The 19244-nt window shown below is 44.0% G+C and overlaps 31 non-coding genes across 31 annotated transcripts; all 31 read left to right on the forward strand.

Annotated features, from left to right (window-relative positions):
• Window positions 1–356: 356 nt before the first annotated feature.
• LOC130658828 (5S ribosomal RNA) lies at window positions 357–475 on the forward strand. Its single transcript, XR_008986041.1, has one exon. It is a non-coding gene; the product is annotated as a 5S ribosomal RNA (ribosomal RNA).
• Window positions 476–982: 507 nt separating this feature from the next.
• LOC130658578 (5S ribosomal RNA) lies at window positions 983–1101 on the forward strand. Its single transcript, XR_008985791.1, has one exon. It is a non-coding gene; the product is annotated as a 5S ribosomal RNA (ribosomal RNA).
• Window positions 1102–1607: 506 nt separating this feature from the next.
• Window positions 1608–1726, forward strand: LOC130660932 (5S ribosomal RNA). The gene has a single exon (XR_008988128.1). It is a non-coding gene; the product is annotated as a 5S ribosomal RNA (ribosomal RNA).
• Window positions 1727–2232: 506 nt separating this feature from the next.
• LOC130659099 (5S ribosomal RNA) lies at window positions 2233–2351 on the forward strand. Its single transcript, XR_008986311.1, has one exon. It is a non-coding gene; the product is annotated as a 5S ribosomal RNA (ribosomal RNA).
• Window positions 2352–2857: 506 nt separating this feature from the next.
• LOC130658579 (5S ribosomal RNA) lies at window positions 2858–2976 on the forward strand. Its single transcript, XR_008985792.1, has one exon. It is a non-coding gene; the product is annotated as a 5S ribosomal RNA (ribosomal RNA).
• Window positions 2977–3494: 518 nt separating this feature from the next.
• On the forward strand, window positions 3495–3613 carry LOC130658580 (5S ribosomal RNA). The gene has a single exon (XR_008985794.1). It is a non-coding gene; the product is annotated as a 5S ribosomal RNA (ribosomal RNA).
• A 506-nt stretch (window positions 3614–4119) lies between these two features.
• Window positions 4120–4238, forward strand: LOC130658581 (5S ribosomal RNA). The gene has a single exon (XR_008985795.1). It is a non-coding gene; the product is annotated as a 5S ribosomal RNA (ribosomal RNA).
• A 506-nt stretch (window positions 4239–4744) lies between these two features.
• On the forward strand, window positions 4745–4863 carry LOC130658582 (5S ribosomal RNA). The gene has a single exon (XR_008985796.1). It is a non-coding gene; the product is annotated as a 5S ribosomal RNA (ribosomal RNA).
• A 506-nt stretch (window positions 4864–5369) lies between these two features.
• On the forward strand, window positions 5370–5488 carry LOC130658876 (5S ribosomal RNA). Its single transcript, XR_008986088.1, has one exon. It is a non-coding gene; the product is annotated as a 5S ribosomal RNA (ribosomal RNA).
• Window positions 5489–5994: 506 nt separating this feature from the next.
• Window positions 5995–6113, forward strand: LOC130658583 (5S ribosomal RNA). The gene has a single exon (XR_008985797.1). It is a non-coding gene; the product is annotated as a 5S ribosomal RNA (ribosomal RNA).
• Window positions 6114–6619: 506 nt separating this feature from the next.
• Window positions 6620–6738, forward strand: LOC130658585 (5S ribosomal RNA). The gene has a single exon (XR_008985799.1). It is a non-coding gene; the product is annotated as a 5S ribosomal RNA (ribosomal RNA).
• Window positions 6739–7244: 506 nt separating this feature from the next.
• LOC130658794 (5S ribosomal RNA) lies at window positions 7245–7363 on the forward strand. The gene has a single exon (XR_008986007.1). It is a non-coding gene; the product is annotated as a 5S ribosomal RNA (ribosomal RNA).
• Window positions 7364–7869: 506 nt separating this feature from the next.
• LOC130658587 (5S ribosomal RNA) lies at window positions 7870–7988 on the forward strand. Its single transcript, XR_008985800.1, has one exon. It is a non-coding gene; the product is annotated as a 5S ribosomal RNA (ribosomal RNA).
• Window positions 7989–8494: 506 nt separating this feature from the next.
• Window positions 8495–8613, forward strand: LOC130658588 (5S ribosomal RNA). The gene has a single exon (XR_008985801.1). It is a non-coding gene; the product is annotated as a 5S ribosomal RNA (ribosomal RNA).
• A 506-nt stretch (window positions 8614–9119) lies between these two features.
• LOC130658589 (5S ribosomal RNA) lies at window positions 9120–9238 on the forward strand. The gene has a single exon (XR_008985802.1). It is a non-coding gene; the product is annotated as a 5S ribosomal RNA (ribosomal RNA).
• A 506-nt stretch (window positions 9239–9744) lies between these two features.
• Window positions 9745–9863, forward strand: LOC130659111 (5S ribosomal RNA). The gene has a single exon (XR_008986323.1). It is a non-coding gene; the product is annotated as a 5S ribosomal RNA (ribosomal RNA).
• A 506-nt stretch (window positions 9864–10369) lies between these two features.
• Window positions 10370–10488, forward strand: LOC130658981 (5S ribosomal RNA). The gene has a single exon (XR_008986193.1). It is a non-coding gene; the product is annotated as a 5S ribosomal RNA (ribosomal RNA).
• A 506-nt stretch (window positions 10489–10994) lies between these two features.
• Window positions 10995–11113, forward strand: LOC130658590 (5S ribosomal RNA). The gene has a single exon (XR_008985803.1). It is a non-coding gene; the product is annotated as a 5S ribosomal RNA (ribosomal RNA).
• A 506-nt stretch (window positions 11114–11619) lies between these two features.
• LOC130658591 (5S ribosomal RNA) lies at window positions 11620–11738 on the forward strand. Its single transcript, XR_008985805.1, has one exon. It is a non-coding gene; the product is annotated as a 5S ribosomal RNA (ribosomal RNA).
• A 507-nt stretch (window positions 11739–12245) lies between these two features.
• Window positions 12246–12364, forward strand: LOC130658592 (5S ribosomal RNA). Its single transcript, XR_008985806.1, has one exon. It is a non-coding gene; the product is annotated as a 5S ribosomal RNA (ribosomal RNA).
• Window positions 12365–12870: 506 nt separating this feature from the next.
• On the forward strand, window positions 12871–12989 carry LOC130659288 (5S ribosomal RNA). The gene has a single exon (XR_008986500.1). It is a non-coding gene; the product is annotated as a 5S ribosomal RNA (ribosomal RNA).
• A 506-nt stretch (window positions 12990–13495) lies between these two features.
• Window positions 13496–13614, forward strand: LOC130658593 (5S ribosomal RNA). Its single transcript, XR_008985807.1, has one exon. It is a non-coding gene; the product is annotated as a 5S ribosomal RNA (ribosomal RNA).
• Window positions 13615–14120: 506 nt separating this feature from the next.
• LOC130659420 (5S ribosomal RNA) lies at window positions 14121–14239 on the forward strand. Its single transcript, XR_008986632.1, has one exon. It is a non-coding gene; the product is annotated as a 5S ribosomal RNA (ribosomal RNA).
• A 506-nt stretch (window positions 14240–14745) lies between these two features.
• Window positions 14746–14865, forward strand: LOC130659379 (5S ribosomal RNA). The gene has a single exon (XR_008986591.1). It is a non-coding gene; the product is annotated as a 5S ribosomal RNA (ribosomal RNA).
• Window positions 14866–15371: 506 nt separating this feature from the next.
• LOC130658594 (5S ribosomal RNA) lies at window positions 15372–15490 on the forward strand. Its single transcript, XR_008985808.1, has one exon. It is a non-coding gene; the product is annotated as a 5S ribosomal RNA (ribosomal RNA).
• A 506-nt stretch (window positions 15491–15996) lies between these two features.
• LOC130659196 (5S ribosomal RNA) lies at window positions 15997–16115 on the forward strand. The gene has a single exon (XR_008986407.1). It is a non-coding gene; the product is annotated as a 5S ribosomal RNA (ribosomal RNA).
• Window positions 16116–16621: 506 nt separating this feature from the next.
• Window positions 16622–16740, forward strand: LOC130659291 (5S ribosomal RNA). The gene has a single exon (XR_008986503.1). It is a non-coding gene; the product is annotated as a 5S ribosomal RNA (ribosomal RNA).
• A 506-nt stretch (window positions 16741–17246) lies between these two features.
• On the forward strand, window positions 17247–17365 carry LOC130658885 (5S ribosomal RNA). The gene has a single exon (XR_008986097.1). It is a non-coding gene; the product is annotated as a 5S ribosomal RNA (ribosomal RNA).
• A 506-nt stretch (window positions 17366–17871) lies between these two features.
• On the forward strand, window positions 17872–17990 carry LOC130658595 (5S ribosomal RNA). Its single transcript, XR_008985809.1, has one exon. It is a non-coding gene; the product is annotated as a 5S ribosomal RNA (ribosomal RNA).
• A 506-nt stretch (window positions 17991–18496) lies between these two features.
• On the forward strand, window positions 18497–18615 carry LOC130659198 (5S ribosomal RNA). The gene has a single exon (XR_008986410.1). It is a non-coding gene; the product is annotated as a 5S ribosomal RNA (ribosomal RNA).
• Window positions 18616–19121: 506 nt separating this feature from the next.
• On the forward strand, window positions 19122–19240 carry LOC130658841 (5S ribosomal RNA). The gene has a single exon (XR_008986053.1). It is a non-coding gene; the product is annotated as a 5S ribosomal RNA (ribosomal RNA).
• Window positions 19241–19244: the final 4 nt, after the last annotated feature.

The raw sequence follows: 19244 nt of genomic DNA on the forward strand, positions 1-19244 counted from the left end.
AAATGCATACAAACTCGATCTATTGCCGATCATCCAATAACCCTGACGGAATGGCAAATAAAATAAAATTCCGCCGCCTTCCGAGGACTTATATCGCAATCACGTTTCGTAACAGCCAAGCGAGGTTTTACCTTAGCGTTTAAGTCACCACCGACATTTGGCCGCGCAACTATTCTAAGATCATTCATTTTGACTTAAGGAGGGGGCGAGCGCGGACGCAGGCCCCCACTACCAGAAATTGTACGGTCGAGTTACTGACGTTTGCAGTAATCGCAGAGGTCAGTAACTCAAAGAAATTAAATAAAAAAATTTGATCACAACGTCAAAATAAATTGCACGTATTTGCCCCTACTAATGTCTACGGCCATACCACGATGAACACACCCGTTCTCGTCTGATCACGGAAGTTAAGCATCGTCGGGCCGGGATAGTACTTGAATGGGGGACCGCCTGGGAACTCCCGGTGTCGTAGGCTTTTCATTTTCATTTGTTGCCTTTTCATTTCAATGGCGCTGTGATATATTTCTTGTTATAACAATTAAGGAACGTGGCGGTTGTTGAAAGTGTTTCCTATGACATTTTCCTACGACATTTTCAGGTAATAGTACGAGAAAAAAGAGCTTTCAAATGCATACAAACTCGATCTATTGCCGATCATCCAATAACCCTGACGGAATGGGAAATAAAATAAAATTCCGCCGCCTTCCGAGGACTTATATCGCAATCACGTTTCGTAACAGCCAAGCGAGGTTTTACCTTAGCGTTTAAGTCACCACCGACATTTGGCCGCGCAACTATTCTAAGCTCATTCATTTTGACTTAAGGAGGGGGACGAGCCGGGACGCAGGCCCCCACTACCAGAAATTGTACGGTCGAGTTACTGACGTTTGCAGTAATCGCAGAGGTCAGTAACTCAAAGAAATTAAATAAAAAAATTTGATCACAACGTCAAAATAAATTGCACGTATTTGCCCCTACTAATGTCTACGGCCATACCACGATGAACACACCCGTTCTCGTCTGATCACGGAAGTTAAGCATCGTCGGGCCGGGATAGTACTTGGATGGGGGACCGCCTGGGAACTCCCGGTGTCGTAGGCTTTTCATTTTCATTTGTTGCCTTTTCATTTCAATGGCGCTGTGATATATTTCTTGTCATAACAATTAAGGAACGTGGCGGTTGTTGAAAGTGTTTCCTATGACATTTTCCTACGACATTTTCAGGTGATAGTACGAGAAAAAAGAGCTTTCAAATGCATACAAACTCGATCTATTGCCGATCATCCAATAACCCTGACGGAATGGCAAATAAAATAAAATTCCGCCGCCTTCCGAGGACTTATATCGCAATCACGTTTCGTAACAGCCAAGCGAGGTTTAACCTTAGCGTTTAAGTCACCACCGACATTTGGCCGGGCAACTATTCTAAGCTCATTCATTTTGACTTAAGGAGGGGGCGAGCGCGGACGCAGGCCCCCACTACCAGAAATTGTACGGTCGAGTTACTGACGTTTGCAGTAATCGCAGAGGTGAGTATCTCAAAGAAATTAAATAAAAAAATTTGATCACAACGTCAAAATAAATTGCACGTATTTGCCCCTACTAATGTCTACGGCCATACCACGATGAACACACCCGTTCTCGTCAGATCACGGAAGTTAAGCATCGTCGGGCCGGGATAGTACTTGGATGGGGGACCGCCTGGGAACTCCCGGTGTCGTAGGCTTTTCATTTTCATTTGTTGCCTTTTCATTTCAATGGCGCTGTGATATATTTCTTGTTATAACAATTAAGGAACGTGGCGGTTGTTGAAAGTGTTTCCTATGACATTTTCCTACGACATTTTCAGGTTATAGTACGAGAAAAAAGAGCTTTCAAATGCATACAAACTCGATCTATTGCCGATCATCCAATAACCCTGACGGAATGGCAAATAAAATAAAATTCCGCCGCCTTCCGAGGACTTATATCGCAATCACGTTTCGTAACAGCCAAGCGAGGTTTTACCTTAGCGTTTAAGTCACCACCGACATTTGGCCGCGCAACTATTCTAAGCTCATTCATTTTGACTTAAGGAGGGGGCAAGCGCGGACGCAGGCCCCCACTACCAGAAATTGTACGGTCGAGTTACTGACGTTTGCAGTAATCGCAGAGGTCAGTAACTCAAAGAAATTAAATAAAAAAATTTGATCACAACGTCAAAATAAATTGCACGTATTTGCCCCTACTAATGTCTACGGCCATACCACGATGAACACACCCGTTCTCGTCTGATCACGGAAGTTAAGCATCGTCGGGCCGGGATAGTACTTGGATGGGGACCCGCCTGGGAACTCCCGGTGTCGTAGGCTTTTCATTTTCATTTGTTGCCTCTTCATTTCAATGGCGCTGTGATATATTTCTTGTTATAACAATTAAGGAACGTGGCGGTTGTTGAAAGTGTTTCCTATGACATTTTCCTACGACATTTTCAGGTGATAGTACGAGAAAAAAGAGCTTTCAAATGCATACAAACTCGATCTATTGCCGATCATCCAATAACCCTGACGGAATGGTAAATAAAATAAAATTCCGCCGCCTTCCGAGGACTTATATCGCAATCACGTTTCGTAACAGCCAAGCGAGGTTTTACCTTAGCGTTTAAGTCACCACCGACATTCGGCCGCGCAACTATTCTAAGCTCATTCATTTTGACTTAAGGAGGGGGCGAGCGCGGACGCAGGCCCCCACTACCAGAAATTGTACGGTCGAGTTACTGACGTTTGCAATAATCGCAGAGGTCAGTAACTCAAAGAAATTAAATAAAAAAATTTGATCACAACGTCAAAATAAATTGCACGTATTTGCCCCTACTAATGTCTACGGCCATACCACGATGAACACACCCGTTCTCGTCTGATCACGGAAGTTAAGCATCGTCGGGCCGGGATAGTACTTGGATGGGGGACCGCCTGGGAACTCCCGGTGTCGTAGGCTTTTCATTTTCATTTGTTGCCTTTTCATTTCAATGGCGCTGTGATATATTTCTTGTTATAACAATTAAGGAACGTGGCGGTTGTTGAAAGTGTTTCCTATGACATTTTCCTACGACATTTTCAGGTGATAGTACGAGAAAAAGGAGCTTTCAAATGCATACAAACTCGATCTATTGCCGATCATCCAATAACCCTGACGAAATGGCAAATAAAATAAAATTCCGCCGCCTTCCGAGGACTTATATCGCAATCACGTTTCGTAACAGCCTACGGCAGCTAACAGCGAGGTTTTACCTTAGCGTTTAAGTCACCACCGACATTTGGCCGCGCAACTATTCTAAGCTCATTCATTTTGACTTAAGGAGGGGGCGAGCGCGGACGCAGGCCCCCACTACCAGAAATTGTACGGTCGAGTTACTGACGTTTGCAGTAATCGCAGAGGTCAGTAACTCAAAGAAATTAAATAAAAAAATTTGATCACAACGTCAAAATAAATTGCACGTATTTGCCACTACTAATGTCTACGGCCATACCACGATGAACACACCCGTTCTCGTCTGATCACGGAAGTTAAGCATCGTCGGGCCGGGATAGTACTTGGATGGGGGACCGCCTGGGAACTCCCGGTGTCGTAGGCTTTTCATTTTCATTTGTTGCCTTTTCATTTCAATGGCGCTGTGATATATTTCTTGTTATAACAATTAAGGAACGTGGCGGTTGTTGAAAGTGTTTCCTATGACATTTTCCTACGACATTTTCAGGTGATAGTACGAGAAAAAAGAGCTTTCAAATGCATACAAACTCGATCTATTTCCGATCATCCAATAACCCTGACGGAATGGCAAATAAAATAAAATTCCGCCGCCTTCCGAGGACTTATATCGCAATCACGTTTCGTAACAGCCAAGCGAGGTTTTACCTTAGCGTTTAAGTCACCACCGACATTTGGCCGCGCAACTATTCTAAGCTCATTCATTTTGACTTAAGGAGGGGGCGAGCGCGGACGCAGGCCCCCACTACCAGAAATTGTACGGTCGAGTTACTGACGTTTGCAGTAATCGCAGAGGTCAGTAACTCAAAGAAATTAAATAAAAAAATTTGATCACAACGTCAAAATAAATTGCACGTATTTGCCCCTACTAATGTCTACGGCCATACCACGATGAACACACCCGTTCTCGTCTGATCACGGAAGTTAAGCATCGTCGGGCCGGGATAGTACTTGGATGGGGGACCGCCTGGGAACTCCCGGTGTCGTAGGCTTTTCATTTTCATTTGTTGCCTTTTCATTTCAATGGCGCTGTGATATATTTCTTGTTATAACAATTAAGGAACGTGGCGGTTGTTGAAAGTGTTTCCTATGACATTTTCCTACGACATTTTCAGGTGATAGTACGAGAAAAAAGAGCTTTCAAATGCATACAAACTCGATCTATTGCCGATCATCCAATAACCCTGACGGAATGGCAAATAAAATAAAATTCCGCCGCCTTCCGAGGACTTATATCGCAATCACGTTTCGTAACAGCCAAGCGAGGTTTTACCTTAGCGTTTAAGTCACCACCGACATTTGGCCGCGCAACTATTCTAAGCTCATTCATTTTGACTTAAGGAGGGGGCGAGCGCGGACGCAGGCCCCCACTTCCAGAAATTGTACGGTCGAGTTACTGACGTTTGCAGTAATCGCAGAGGTCAGTAACTCAAAGAAATTAAATAAAAAAATTTGATCACAACGTCAAAATAAATTGCACGTATTTGCCACTACTAATGTCTACGGCCATACCACGATGAACACACCCGTTCTCGTCTGATCACGGAAGTTAAGCATCGTCGGGCCGGGATAGTACTTGGATGGGGGACCGCCTGGGAACTCCCGGTGTCGTAGGCTTTTCATTTTCATTTGTTGCCTTTTCATTTCAATGGCGCTGTGATATATTTCTTGTTATAACAATTAAGGAACGTGGCGGTTGTTGAAAGTGTTTCCTATGACATTTTCCTACGACATTTTCAGGTAATAGTACGAGAAAAAAGAGCTTTCAAATGCATACAAACTCGATCTATTGCCGATCATCCAATAACCCTGACGGAATGGCAAATAAAATAAAATTCCGCCGCCTTCCGAGTACTTATATCGCAATCACGTTTCGTAACAGCCAAGCGAGGTTTTACCTTAGCGTTTAAGTCACCACCGACATTTGGCCGCGCAACTATTCTAAGCTCATTCATTTTGACTTAAGGAGGGGGCGAGCGCGGACGCAGGCCCCCACTACCAGAAATTGTACGGTCGAGTTACTGACGTTTGCAGTAATCGCAGAGGTCAGTAACTCAAAGAAATTAAATAAAAAAATTTGATCACAACGTCAAAATAAATTGCACGTATTTGCCACTACTAATGTCTACGGCCATACCACGATGAACACACCCGTTCTCCTCTGATCACGGAAGTTAAGCATCGTCGGGCCGGGATAGTACTTGGATGGGGGACCGCCTGGGAACTCCCGGTGTCGTAGGCTTTTCATTTTCATTTGTTGCCTTTTCATTTCAATGGCGCTGTGATATATTTCTTGTTATAACAATTAAGGAACGTGGCGGTTGTTGAAAGTGTTTCCTATGACATTTTCCTACGACATTTTCAGGTGATAGTACGAGAAAAAAGAGCTTTCAAATGCATACAAACTCGATCTATTGCCGATCATCCAATAACCCTGACGGAATGGCAAATAAAATAAAATTCCGCCGCCTTCCGAGGACTTATATCGCAATCACGTTTCGTAACAGCCAAGCGAGGTTTTACCTTAGCGTTTAAGTCACCACCGACATTTGGCCGCGCAACTATTCTAAGCTCATTCATTTTGACTTAAGGAGGGGGCGAGCGCGGACGCAGGCCCCCACTACCAGAAATTGTACGGTCGAGTTACTGACGTTTGCAGTAATCGCAGAGGTCAGTAACTCAAAGAAATTAAATAAAAAAAATTGATCACAACGTCAAAATAAATTGCACGTATTTGCCCCCACTAATGTCTACGGCCATACCACGATGAACACACCCGTTCTCGTCTGATCACGGAAGTTAAGCATCGTCGGGCCGGGATAGTACTTGGATGGGGGACCGCCTGGGAACTCCCGGTGTCGTAGGCTTTTCATTTTCATTTGTTGCCTTTTCATTTCAATGGCGCTGTGATATATTTCTTGTTATAACAATTAAGGAACGTGGCGGTTGTTGAAAGTGTTTCCTATGACATTTTCCTACGACATTTTCAGGTGATAGTACGAGAAAAAAGAGCTTTCAAATGCATACAAACTCGATCTATTTCCGATCATCCAATAACCCTGACGGAATGGCAAATAAAATAAAATTCCGCCGCCTTCCGAGGACTTATATCGCAATCACGTTTCGTAACAGCCAAGCGAGGTTTTACCTTAGCGTTTAAGTCACCACCGACATTTGGCCGCGCAACTATTCTAAGCTCATTCATTTTGACTTAAGGAGGGGGCGAGCGCGGACGCAGGCCCCCACTACCAGAAATTGTACGGTCGAGTTACTGACGTTTGCAGTAATCGCAGAGGTCAGTAACTCAAAGAAATTAAATAAAAAAATTTGATCACAACGTCAAAATAAATTGCACGTATTTGCCCCTACTAATGTCTACGGCCATACCACGATGAACACACCCGTTCTCGTCTGATCACGGAAGTTAAGCATCGTCGGGCCGGGATAGTACTTGGATGGGGGACCGCCTGGGAACTCCCGGTGTCGTAGGCTTTTCATTTTCATTTGTTGCCTTTTCATTTCAATGGCGCTGTGATATATTTCTTGTTATAACAATTAAGGAACGTGGCGGTTGTTGAAAGTGTTTCCTATGACATTTTCCTACGACATTTTCAGGTGATAGTACGAGAAAAAAGAGCTTTCAAATGCATACAAACTCGATCTACTGCCGATCATCCAATAACCCTGACGGAATGGCAAATAAAATAAAATTCCGCCGCCTTCCGAGGACTTATATCGCAATCACGTTTCGTAACAGCCAAGCGAGGTTTTACCTTAGCGTTTAAGTCACCACCGACATTTGGCCGCGCAACTATTCTAAGCTCATTCATTTTGACTTAAGGAGGGGGCGAGCGCGGACGCAGGCCCCCACTACCAGAAATTGTACGGTCGAGTTACTGACGTTTGCAGTAATCGCAGAGGTCAGTAACTCAAAGAAATTAAATAAAAAAATTTGATCACAACGTCAAAATAAATTGCACGTATTTGCCCCTACTAATGTCTACGGCCATACCACGATGAACACACCCGTTCTCGTCTGATCACGGAAGTTAAGCATCGTCGGGCCGGGATAGTACTTGGATGGGGGACCGCGTGGGAACTCCCGGTGTCGTAGGCTTTTCATTTTCATTTGTTGCCTTTTCATTTCAATGGCGCTGTGATATATTTCTTGTTATAACAATTAAGGAACGTGGCGGTTGTTGAAAGTGTTTCCTATGACATTTTCCTACGACATTTTCAGGTAATAGTACGAGAAAAAAGAGCTTTCAAATGCATACAAACTCGATCTATTGCCGATCATCCAATAACCCTGACGGAATGGCAAATAAAATAAAATTCCGCCGCCTTCCGAGGACTTATATCGCAATCACGTTTCGTAACAGCCAAGCGAGGTTTTACCTTAGCGTTTAAGTCACCACCGACATTTGGCCGCGCAACTATTCTAAGCTCATTTATTTTGACTTAAGGAGGGGGCGAGCGCGGACGCAGGCCCCCACTACCAGAAATTGTACGGTCGAGTTACTGACGTTTGCAGTAATCGCAGAGGTCAGTAACTCAAAGAAATTAAATAAAAAAATTTGATCACAACGTCAAAATAAATTGCACGTATTTGCCCCTACTAATGTCTACGGCCATACCACGATGAACACACCCGTTCTCGTCTGATCACGGAAGTTAAGCATCGTCGGGCCGGGATAGTACTTGGATGGGGGACCGCCTGGGAACTCCCGGTGTCGTAGGCTTTTCATTTTCATTTGTTGCCTTTTCATTTCAATGGCGCTGTGATATATTTCTTGTTATAACAATTAAGGAACGTGGCGGTTGTTGAAAGTGTTTCCTATGACATTTTCCTACGACATTTTCAGGTGATAGTACGAGAAAAAAGAGCTTTCAAATGCATACAAACTCGATCTATTGCCGATCATCCAATAACCCTGACGGAATGGCAAATAAAATAAAATTCCGCCGCCTTCCGAGGACTTATATCGCAATCACGTTTCGTAACAGCCAAGCGAGGTTTTACCTTAGCGTTTAAGTCACCACCGACATTTGGCCGCGCAACTATTCTAACCTCATTCATTTTGACTTAAGGAGGAAGCGAGCGCGGACGCAGGCCCCCACTACCAGAAATTGTACGGTCGAGTTACTGACGTTTGCAGTAATCGCAGAGGTCAGTAACTCAAAGAAATTAAATAAAAAAATTTGATCACAACGTCAAAATAAATTGCACGTATTTGCCCCTACTAATGTCTACGGCCATACCACGATGAACACACCCGTTCTCGTCTGATCACGGAAGTTAAGCATCGTCGGGCCGGGATAGTACTTGGATGGGGGACCGCCTGGGAACTCCCGGTGTCGTAGGCTTTTCATTTTCATTTGTTGCCTTTTCATTTCAATGGCGCTGTGATATATTTCTTGTTATAACAATTAAGGAACGTGGCGGTTGTTGAAAGTGTTTCCTATGACATTTTCCTACGACATTTTCAGGTAATAGTACGAGAAAAAAGAGCTTTCAAATGCATACAAACTCGATCTATTGCCGATCATCCAATAACCCTGACGGAATGGCAAATAAAATAAAATTCCGCCGCCTTCCGAGTACTTGTATCGCAATCACGTTTCGTAACAGCCAAGCGAGGTTTTACCTTAGCGTTTAAGTCACCACGGACATTTGGCCGCGCAACTATTCTAAGCTCATTCATTTTGACTTAAGGAGGGGGCGAGCGCGGACGCAGGCCCCCACTACCAGAAATTGTACGGTCGAGTTACTGACGTTTGCAGTAATCGCAGAGGTCAGTAACTCAAAGAAATTAAATAAAAAAATTTGATCACAACGTCAAAATAAATTGCACGTATTTGCCACTACTAATGTCTACGGCCATACCACGATGAACACACCCGTTCTCGTCTGATCACGGAAGTTAAGCATCGTCGGGCCGGGATAGTACTTGGATGGGGGACCGCCTGGGAACTCCCGGTGTCGTAGGCTTTTCATTTTCATTTGTTGCCTTTTCATTTCAATGGCGCTGTGATATATTTCTTGTTATAACAATTAAGGAACGTGGCGGTTGTTGAAAGTGTTTCCTATGACATTTTTCCACGACATTTTCAGGTGATAGTACGAGAAAAAAGAGCTTTCAAATGCATACAAATTCGATCTATTGCCGATCATCCAATAACCCTGACGGAATGGCAAATAAAATAAAATTCCGCCGCCTTCCGAGGACTTATATCGCAATCACGTTTCGTAACAGCCAAGCGAGGTTTTACCTTAGCGTTTAAGTCATCACCGACATTTGGCCGCGCAACTATTCTAAGCTCATTCATTTTGACTTAAGGAGGGGGCAAGCGCGGACGCAGGCCCCCACTACCAGAAATTGTACGGTCGAGTTACTGACGTTTGCAGTAATCGCAGAGGTCAGTAACTCAAAGAAATTAAATAAAAAAATTTGATCACAACGTCAAAATAAATTGCACGTATTTGCCCCTACTAATGTCTACGGCCATACCACGATGAACACACCCGTTCTCGTCTGATCACGGAAGTTAAGCATCGTCGGGCCGGGATAGTAATTGGATGGGGGACCGCCTGGGAACTCCCGGTGTCGTAGGCTTTTCATTTTCATTTGTTGCCTTTTCATTTCAATGGTGCTGTGATATATTTCTTGTTATAACAATTAAGGAACGTGGCGGTTGTTGAAAGTGTTTCCTATGACATTTTCCTACGACATTTTCAGGTAATAGTACGAGAAAAAAGAGCTTTCAAATGCATACAAACTCGATCTATTGCCGATCATCCAATAACCCTGACGGAATGGCAAATAAAATAAAATTCCGCCGCCTTCCGAGTACTTATATCGCAATCACGTTTCGTAACAGCCAAGCGAGGTTTTACCTTAGCGTTTAAGTCACCACCGACATTTGGCCGCGCAACTATTCTAAGCTCATTCATTTTGACTTAAGGAGGGGGCGAGCGCGGACGCAGGCCCCCACTACCAGAAATTGTACGGTCGAGTTACTGACGTTTGCAGTAATCGCAGAGGTCAGTAACTCAAAGAAATTAAATAAAAAAATTTGATCACAACGTCAAAATAAATTGCACGTATTTGCCTCTACTAATGTCTACGGCCATACCACGATGAACACACCCGTTCTCGTCTGATCACGGAAGTTAAGCATCGTCGGGCCGGGATAGTACTTGGATGGGGGACCGCCTGGGAACTCCCGGTGTCATAGGCTTTTCATTTTCATTTGTTGCCTTTTCATTTCAATAGCGCTGTGATATATTTCTTGTTATAACAATTAAGGAACGTGGCGGTTGTTGAAAGTGTTTCCTATGACATTTTCCTACGACATTTTCAGGTAATAGTACGAGAAAAAAGAGCTTTCAAATGCATACAAACTCGATCTATTGCCGATCATCCAATAACCCTGACGGAATGGCAAATAAAATAAAATTCCGCCGCCTTCCGAGTACTTATATCGCAATCACGTTTCGTAACAGCCAAGCGAGGTTTTACCTTAGCGTTTAAGTCACCACCGACATTTGGCCGCGCAACTATTCTAAGCTCATTCATTTTGACTTAAGGAGGGGGCGAGCGCGGACGCAGGCCCCCACTACCAGAAATTGTACGGTCGAGTTACTGACGTTTGCAGTAATCGCAGAGGTCAGTAACTCAAAGAAATTAAATAAAAAAATTTGATCACAACGTCAAAATAAATTGCACGTATTTGCCCCTACTAATGTCTACGGCCATACCACGATGAACACACCCGTTCTCGTCTGATCACGGAAGTTAAGCATCGTCGGGCCGGGATAGTACTTGGATGGGGGACCGCCTGGGAACTCCCGGTGTCGTAGGCTTTTCATTTTCATTTGTTGCCTTTTCATTTCAATGGCGCTGTGATATATTTCTTGTTATAACAATTAAGGAACGTGGCGGTTGTTGAAAGTGTTTCCTATGACATTTTCCTACGACATTTTCAGGTGATAGTACGAGAAAAAAGAGCTTTCAAATGCATACAAACTCGATCTATTGCCGATCATCCAATAACCCTGACGGAATGGCAAATAAAATAAAATTCCGCCGCCTTCCGAGGACTTATATCGCAATCACGTTTCGTAACAGCCAAGCGAGGTTTTACCTTAGCGTTTAAGTCACCACCGACATTTGGCCGCGCAACTATTCTAAGCTCATTCATTTTGACTTAAGGAGGGGGCGAGCGCGGACGCAGGCCCCCACTACCAGAAATTGCACGGTCGAGTTAGTGACGTTTGCAGTAATCGCAGAGGTCAGTAACTCAAAGAAATTAAATAAAAAAATTTGATCACAACGTCAAAATAAATTGCACGTATTTGCCCCTACTAATGTCTACGGCCATACCACGATGAACACACCCGTTCTCGTCTGATCACGGAAGTTAAGCATCGTCGGGCCGGGATAGTACTTGGATGGGGGACCGCCTGGGAACTCCCGGTGTCGTAGGCTTTTTATTTTCATTTGTTGCCTTTTCATTTCAATGGCGCTGTGATATATTTCTTGTTATAACAATTAAGGAACGTGGCGGTTGTTGAAAGTGTTTCCTATGACATTTTCCTACGAAATTTTCAGATGATAGTACGAGAAAAAAGAGCTTTCAAATGCATACAAACTCGATCTATTGCCGATCATCCAATAACCCTGACGGAATGGCAAATAAAATAAAATTCCGCCGCCTTCCGAGGACTTATATTGCAATCACGTTTCTTAGCAGCCAAGCGAGGTTTTACCTTAGCGTTTAAGTCACCACCGACATTTGGCCGCGCAACAATTCTAAGCTCATTCATTTTGACTTAAGGAGGGGGACGAGCGCGGACGCAGGCCCCCACTACCAGAAATTGTACGGTCGAGTTACTGACGTTTGCAGTAATCGCAGAGGTCAGTAACTCAAAGAAATTAAATAAAAAAATTTGATCACAACGTCAAAATAAATTGCACGTATTTGCCCCTACTAATGTCTACGGCCATACCACGATGAACACACCCGTTCTCGTCTGATCACGGAAGTTAAGCATCGTCGGGCCGGGATAGTACTTGGATGGGGGACCGCCTGGGAACTCCCGGTGTCGTAGGCTTTTCATTTTCATTTGTTGCCTTTTCATTTCAATGGCGCTGTGATATATTTCTTGTTATAACAATTAAGGAACGTGGCGGTTGTTGAAAGTGTTTCCTATGACATTTTCCTACGACATTTTCAGGTGATAGTACGAGAAAAAAGAGCTTTCAAATGCATACAAACTCGATCTATTGCCGATCATCCAATAACCCTGACGGAATGGCAAATAAAATAAAATTCCGCCGCCTTCCGAGGACTTATATCGCAATCACATTTCGCAACAGCCAAGCGAGGTTTTACCTTAGCGTTTAAGTCACCACCGACATTTGGCCGCGCAACTATTCTAAGCTCATTCATTTTGACTTAAGGAGGGGGCGAGCGCGGACGCAGGCCCCCACTACCAGAAATTGTACGGTTGAGTTACTGACGTTTGCAGTAATCGCAGAGGTCAATAACTCAAAGAAATTAAATAAAAAAATTTGATCACAACGTCAAAATAAATTGCACGTATTTGCCCCTACTAATGTCTACGGCCATACCACGATGAACACACCCGTTCTCCTCTGTTCACGGAAGTTAAGCATCGTCGGGCCGGGATAGTACTTGGATGGGGAACCGCCTGGGAACTCCCGGTGTCGTAGGCTTTTCATTTTCATTTGTTGCCTTTTCATTTCAATGGCGCTGTGATATATTTCTTGTTATAACAATTAAGGAACGTGGCGGTTGTTGAAAGTGTTTCCTATGACATTTTCCTACGACATTTTCAGGTGATAGTACGAGAAAAAAGAGCTTTCAAATGCATACAAACTCGATATATTGCCGATCATCCAATAACCCTGACGGAATGGCAAATAAAATAAAATTCCGCCGCCTTCCGAGGACTCATATCGCAATCACGTTTCGTAACAGCCAAGCGACGTTTTACCTTAGCGTTTTAGTCACCACCGACATTTGGCCGCGCAACTATTCTAAGCTCATTCATTTTGACTTAAGGAGGGGGCGAGCGCGGACGCAGGCCCCCACTACCAGAAATTGTACGGTCGAGTTACTGACGTTTGCAGTAATCGCAGAGGTCAGTAACTCAAAGAAATTAAATAAAAAAATTTGATCACAACGTCAAAATAAATTGCACGTATTTGCCCCTACTAATGTCTACGGCCATACCACGATGAACACACCCGTTCTCGTCTGATCACGGAAGTTAAGCATCGTCGGGCCGGGATAGTACTTGGATGGGGGACCGCCTGGGAACTCCCGGTGTCGTAGGCTTTTCATTTTCATTTGTTGCCTTTTCATTTCAATGGCGCTGTGATATATTTCTTGTTATAACAATTAAGGAACGTGGCGGTTGTTGAAAGTGTTTCCTATGACATTTTCCTACGACATTTTCAGGTGATAGTACGAGAAAAAAGAGCTTTCAAATGCACACAAACTCGATATATTGCCGATCATCCAATAACCCTGACGGAATGGCAAATAAAATAAAATTCCGCCGCCTTCCGAGGACTCATATCGCAATCACGTTTCGTAACAGCCAAGCGACGTTTTACCTTAGCGTTTAAGTCACCACCGACATTTGGCCGCGCAACTATTCTAAGCTCATTCATTTTGACTTAAGGAGGGGGCGAGCGCGGACGCAGGCCCCCACTACCAGAAATTGTACGGTTGAGTTACTGACGTTTGCAGTAATCGCAGAGGTCAATAACTCAAAGAAATTAAATAAAAAAATTTGATCACAACGTCAAAATAAATTGCACGTATTTGCCCCTACTAATGTCTACGGCCATACCACGATGAACACACCCGTTCTCCTCTGTTCACGGAAGTTAAGCATCGTCGGGCCGGGATAGTACTTGGATGGGGAACCGCCTGGGAACTCCCGGTGTCCTAGGCTTTTCATTTTCATTTGTTGCCTTTTCATTTCAATGGCGCTGTGATATATTTCTTGTTATAACATTTAAGGAACGTGGCGGTTGTTGAAAGTGTTTCCTATGACATTTTCCTACGACATTTTCAGGTGATAGTACGAGAAAAAAGAGCTTTCAAATGCATACAAACTCGATATATTGCCGATCATCCAATAACCCTGACGGAATGGCAAATAAAATAAAATTCCGCCGCCTTCCGAGGACTCATATCGCAATCACGTTTCGTAACAGCCAAGCGACGTTTTACCTTAGCGTTTAAGTCACCACCGACATTTGGCCGCGCAACTATTCTAAGCTCATTCATTTTGACTTAAGGAGGGGGCGAGCGCGGACGCAGGCCCCCACTACCAGAAATTGTACGGTCGAGTTACTGACGTTTGCAGTAATCGCAGAGGTCAGTAACTCAAAGAAATTAAATAAAAAAATTTGATCACAACGTCAAAATAAATTGCACGTATTTGCCCCTAGTAATGTCTACGGCCATACCACGATGAACACACCCGTTCTCGTCTGATCACGAAATGTTAAGCATCGTCGGGCCGGGATAGTACTTGGATGGGGGACCGCCTGGGAACTCCCGGTGTCGTAGGCTTTTCATTTTCATTTGTTGCCTTTTCATTTCAATGGCGCTGTGATATATTTCTTGTTATAACAATTAAGGAACGTGGCGGTTGTTGAAAGTGTTTCCTATGACATTTTCCTACGACATTTTCAGGTGATAGTACGAGAAAAAAGAGCTTTCAAATGCATACAAACTCGATATATTGCCGATCATCCAATAACCCTGACGGAATGGAAAATAAAATAAAATTCCGCCGCTTTCCGAGGACTTATATCGCAATCATGTTTCGTAACAGCCAAGCGAGGTTTTACCTTAGCGTTTAAGTCACCACCGACATTTGGCCGCGCAACTATTCTAAGCTCATTCATTTTGACTTAAGGAGGGGGCGAGCGCGGACGCAGGCCCCCACTACCAGAAATTGTACGGTCGAGTTACTGACGTTTGCAGTAATCGCAGAGGTCAGTAACTCAAAGAAATTAAATAAAAAAATTTGATCACAACGTCAAAATAAATTGCACGTATTTGCCCCTACTAATGTCTACGGCCATACCACGATGAACACACCCGTTCTCGTCTGATCACGGAAGTTAAGCATCGTCGGGCCGGGATAGTACTTGGATGGGGGACCGCCTGGGAACTCCCGGTGTCGTAGGCTTTTCATTTTCATTTGTTGCCTTTTCATTTCAATGGCTCTGTGATATATTTCTTGTTATAACAATTAAGGAACGTGGCGGTTGTTGAAAGTGTTTCCTATGGCATTTTCCTACGACATTTTCAGGTGATAGTACGAGAAAAAAGAGCTTTCAAATGCATACAAACTCGATCTATTGCCGATCATCCAATAACCCTGACGGAATGGCAAATAAAATAAAATTCCGCCGCCTTCCGAGGACTTATATCGCAATCACGTTTCGTAACAGCCAAGCGAGGTTTTACCTTAGCGTTTAAGTCACCACCGACATTTGACCGCGCAACTATTCTAAGCTCATTCATTTTGACTTAAGGAGGGGGCGAGCGCGGACGCAGGCCCCCACTACCAGAAATTGTACGGTCGAGTTACTGACGTTTGCAGTAATCGCAGAGGTCAGTAACTCAAAGAAATTAAATAAAAAAATTTGATCACAACGTCAAAATAAATTGCACGTATTTGCCCCTACTAATGTCTACGGCCATTCCACGAAGAACACACCCGTTCTCGTCTGATCACGGAAGTTAAGCATCGTCGGGCCGGGATAGTACTTGGATGGGGGACCGCCTGGGAACTCCCGGTGTCGTAGGCTTTTCATTTTCATTTGTTGCCTTTTCATTTCAATGGCGCTGTGATATATTTCTTGTTATAACAATTAAGGAACGTGGCGGTTGTTGAGAGTGTTTCCTATGACATTTTCCTACGACATTTTCAGGTGATAGTACGAGAAAAAAGAGCTTTCAAATGCATACAAACTCGATCTATTGCCGATCATCCAATAACCCTGACGGAATGGCAAATAAAATAAAATTCCGCCGCCTTCCGAGGACTTATATCGCAATCACGTTTCGTAACAGCCAAGCGAGGTTTTACCTTAGCGTTTAAGTCACCACCGACATTTGGCCGCGCAACTATTCTAAGCTCATTCATTTTGACTTAAGGAGGGGGCGAGCGCGGACGCAGGCCCCCACTACCAGAAATTGTACGGTCGAGTTACTGACGTTTGCAGTAATCGCAGAGGTCAGTAACTCAAAGAAATTAAATAAAAAAGTTTGATCACAACGTCAAAATAAATTGCACGTATTTGCCCCTGCTAATGTCTACGGCCATACCACGATGAACACACCCGTTCTCGTCTGATCACGGAAGTTAAGCATCGTCGGGCCGGGATAGTACTTGGATTGGGGACCGCCTGGGAACTCCCGGTGTCGTGGGCTTTTCATTTTCATTTGTTGCCTTTTCATTTCAATGGCGCTGTGATATATTTCTTGTTATAACAATTAAGGAACGTGGCGGTTGTTGAAAGTGTTTCCTATGACATTTTCCTACGACATTTTCAGGTGATAGTACGAGAAAAAAGAGCTTTCAAATGAATACAAACTCGATCTATTGCCGATCATCCAATAACCCTGACGGAATGGCAAATAAAATAAAATTCCGCCGCCTTCCTAGGACTTATATCGCAATCACGTTTCGTAACAGCCAAGCGAGGTTTTACCTTAGCGTTTAAGTCACCACCGACATTTGGCCGCGCAACTATTCTAAGCTCATTCATTTTGACTTAAGGAGGGGGCGAGCGCGGACGCAGGCCCCCACTACCAGAAATTATACGGTCGAGTTACTGACGTTTTTAGTAATCGCAGAGGTCAGTAACTCAAAGAAATTAAATAAAAAAATTTGATCACAACGTCAAAATAAATTGCACGTATTTGCCCCTACTAATGTCTACGGCCATACCACGATGAACACACCCGTTCTCGTCTGATCACGGAAGTTAAGCATCGTCGGGCCGGGATAGTACTTGGATGGGGGACCGCCTGTGAACTCCCGGTGTCGTAGGCTTTTCATTTTCATTTGTTGCCTTTTCATTTCAATGGCGCTGTGTTATATTTCTTGTTATAACAATTAAGGAACGTGGCGGTTGTTGAAAGTGTTTCCTATGACATTTTCCTACGACATTTTCAGGTGATAGTACGAGAAAAAAGAGCTTTCAAATGCATACAAACTCGATCTATTGCCGATCATTCAATAACCCTGACGGAATGGCAAATAAAATAAAATTCCGCCGCCTTCCGAGGACTTATATCGCAATCACGTTTCGTAACAGCCAAGCAAAGTTTTACCTTAGCGTTTAAGTCACCACCGACATTTGGCCGCGCAACTATTCTAAGCTCATTCATTTTGACTTAAGGAGGGGGCGAGCGCGGACGCAGGCCCCCACTACCAGAAATTGTACGGTCGAGTTACTGACGTTTGCAGTAATCGCAGAGGTCAGTAACTCAAAGAAATTAAATAAAAAAATTTGATCACAACGTCAAAATCAATTGCACGTATTCGCCCCTACTAATGTCTACGGCCATACCACGATGAACACACCCGTTCTCGTCTGATCACGGAAGTTAAGCATCGTCGGGCCGGGATAGTACTTGGATGGGGGACCGCCTGGGAACTCCCGGTGTCGTAGGCTTTTCATTTTCATTTGTTGCCTTTTCATTTCAATGGCTCTGTGATATATTTCTTGTTATAACAATTAAGGAACGTGGCGGTTGTTGAAAGTGTTTCCTATGGCATTTTCCTACGACATTTTCAGGTGATAGTACGAGAAAAAAGAGCTTTCAAATGCATACAAACTCGATCTATTGCCGATCATCCAATAACCCTGACGGAATGGCAAATAAAATAAAATTCCGCCGCCTTCCGAGGACTTATATCGCAATCACGTTTCGTAACAGCCAAGCGAGGTTTTACCTTAGCGTTTAAGTCACCACCGACATTTGACCGCGCAACTATTCTAAGCTCATTCATTTTGACTTAAGGAGGGGGCGAGCGCGGACGCAGGCCCCCACTACCAGAAATTGTACGGTCGAGTTACTGACGTTTGCAGTAATCGCAGAGGTCAGTAACTCAAAGAAATTAAATAAAAAAATTTGATCACAACGTCAAAATAAATTGCACGTATTTGCCCCTACTAATGTCTACGGCCATTCCACGAAGAACACACCCGTTCTCGTCTGATCACGGAAGTTAAGCATCGTCGGGCCGGGATAGTACTTGGATGGGGGACCGCCTGGGAACTCCCGGTGTCGTAGGCTTTTCATTTTCATTTGTTGCCTTTTCATTTCAATGGCGCTGTGATATATTTCTTGTTATAACAATTAAGGAACGTGGCGGTTGTTGAGAGTGTTTCCTATGACATTTTCCTACGACATTTTCAGGTGATAGTACGAGAAAAAAGAGCTTTCAAATGCATACAAACTCGATCTATTGCCGATCATCCAATAACCCTGACGGAATGGCAAATAAAATAAAATTCCGCCGCCTTCCGAGGACTTATATCGCAATCACGTTTCGTAACAGCCAAGCGAGGTTTTACCTTAGCGTTTAAGTCACCACCGACATTTGGCCGCGCAACTATTCTAAGCTCATTCATTTTGACTTAAGGAGGGGGCGAGCGCGGACGCAGGCCCCCACTACCAGAAATTGTACGGTCGAGTTACTGACGTTTGCAGTAATCGCAGAGGTCAGTAACTCAAAGAAATTAAATAAAAAAGTTTGATCAAAACGTCAAAATAAATTGCACGTATTTGCCCCTACTAATGTCTACGGCCATACCACGATGAACACACCCGTTCTCGTCTGATCACGGAAGTTAAGCATCGTCGGGCCGGGATAGTACTTGGATGGGGGACCGCCTGGGAACTCCCGGTGTCGTGGGCTTTTC

Source organism: Hydractinia symbiolongicarpus, chromosome 9, assembly GCF_029227915.1.
Source record: "Hydractinia symbiolongicarpus strain clone_291-10 chromosome 9, HSymV2.1, whole genome shotgun sequence".
In the NCBI taxonomy this organism is placed as follows: Eukaryota; Metazoa; Cnidaria; class Hydrozoa; order Anthoathecata; family Hydractiniidae; genus Hydractinia; species Hydractinia symbiolongicarpus.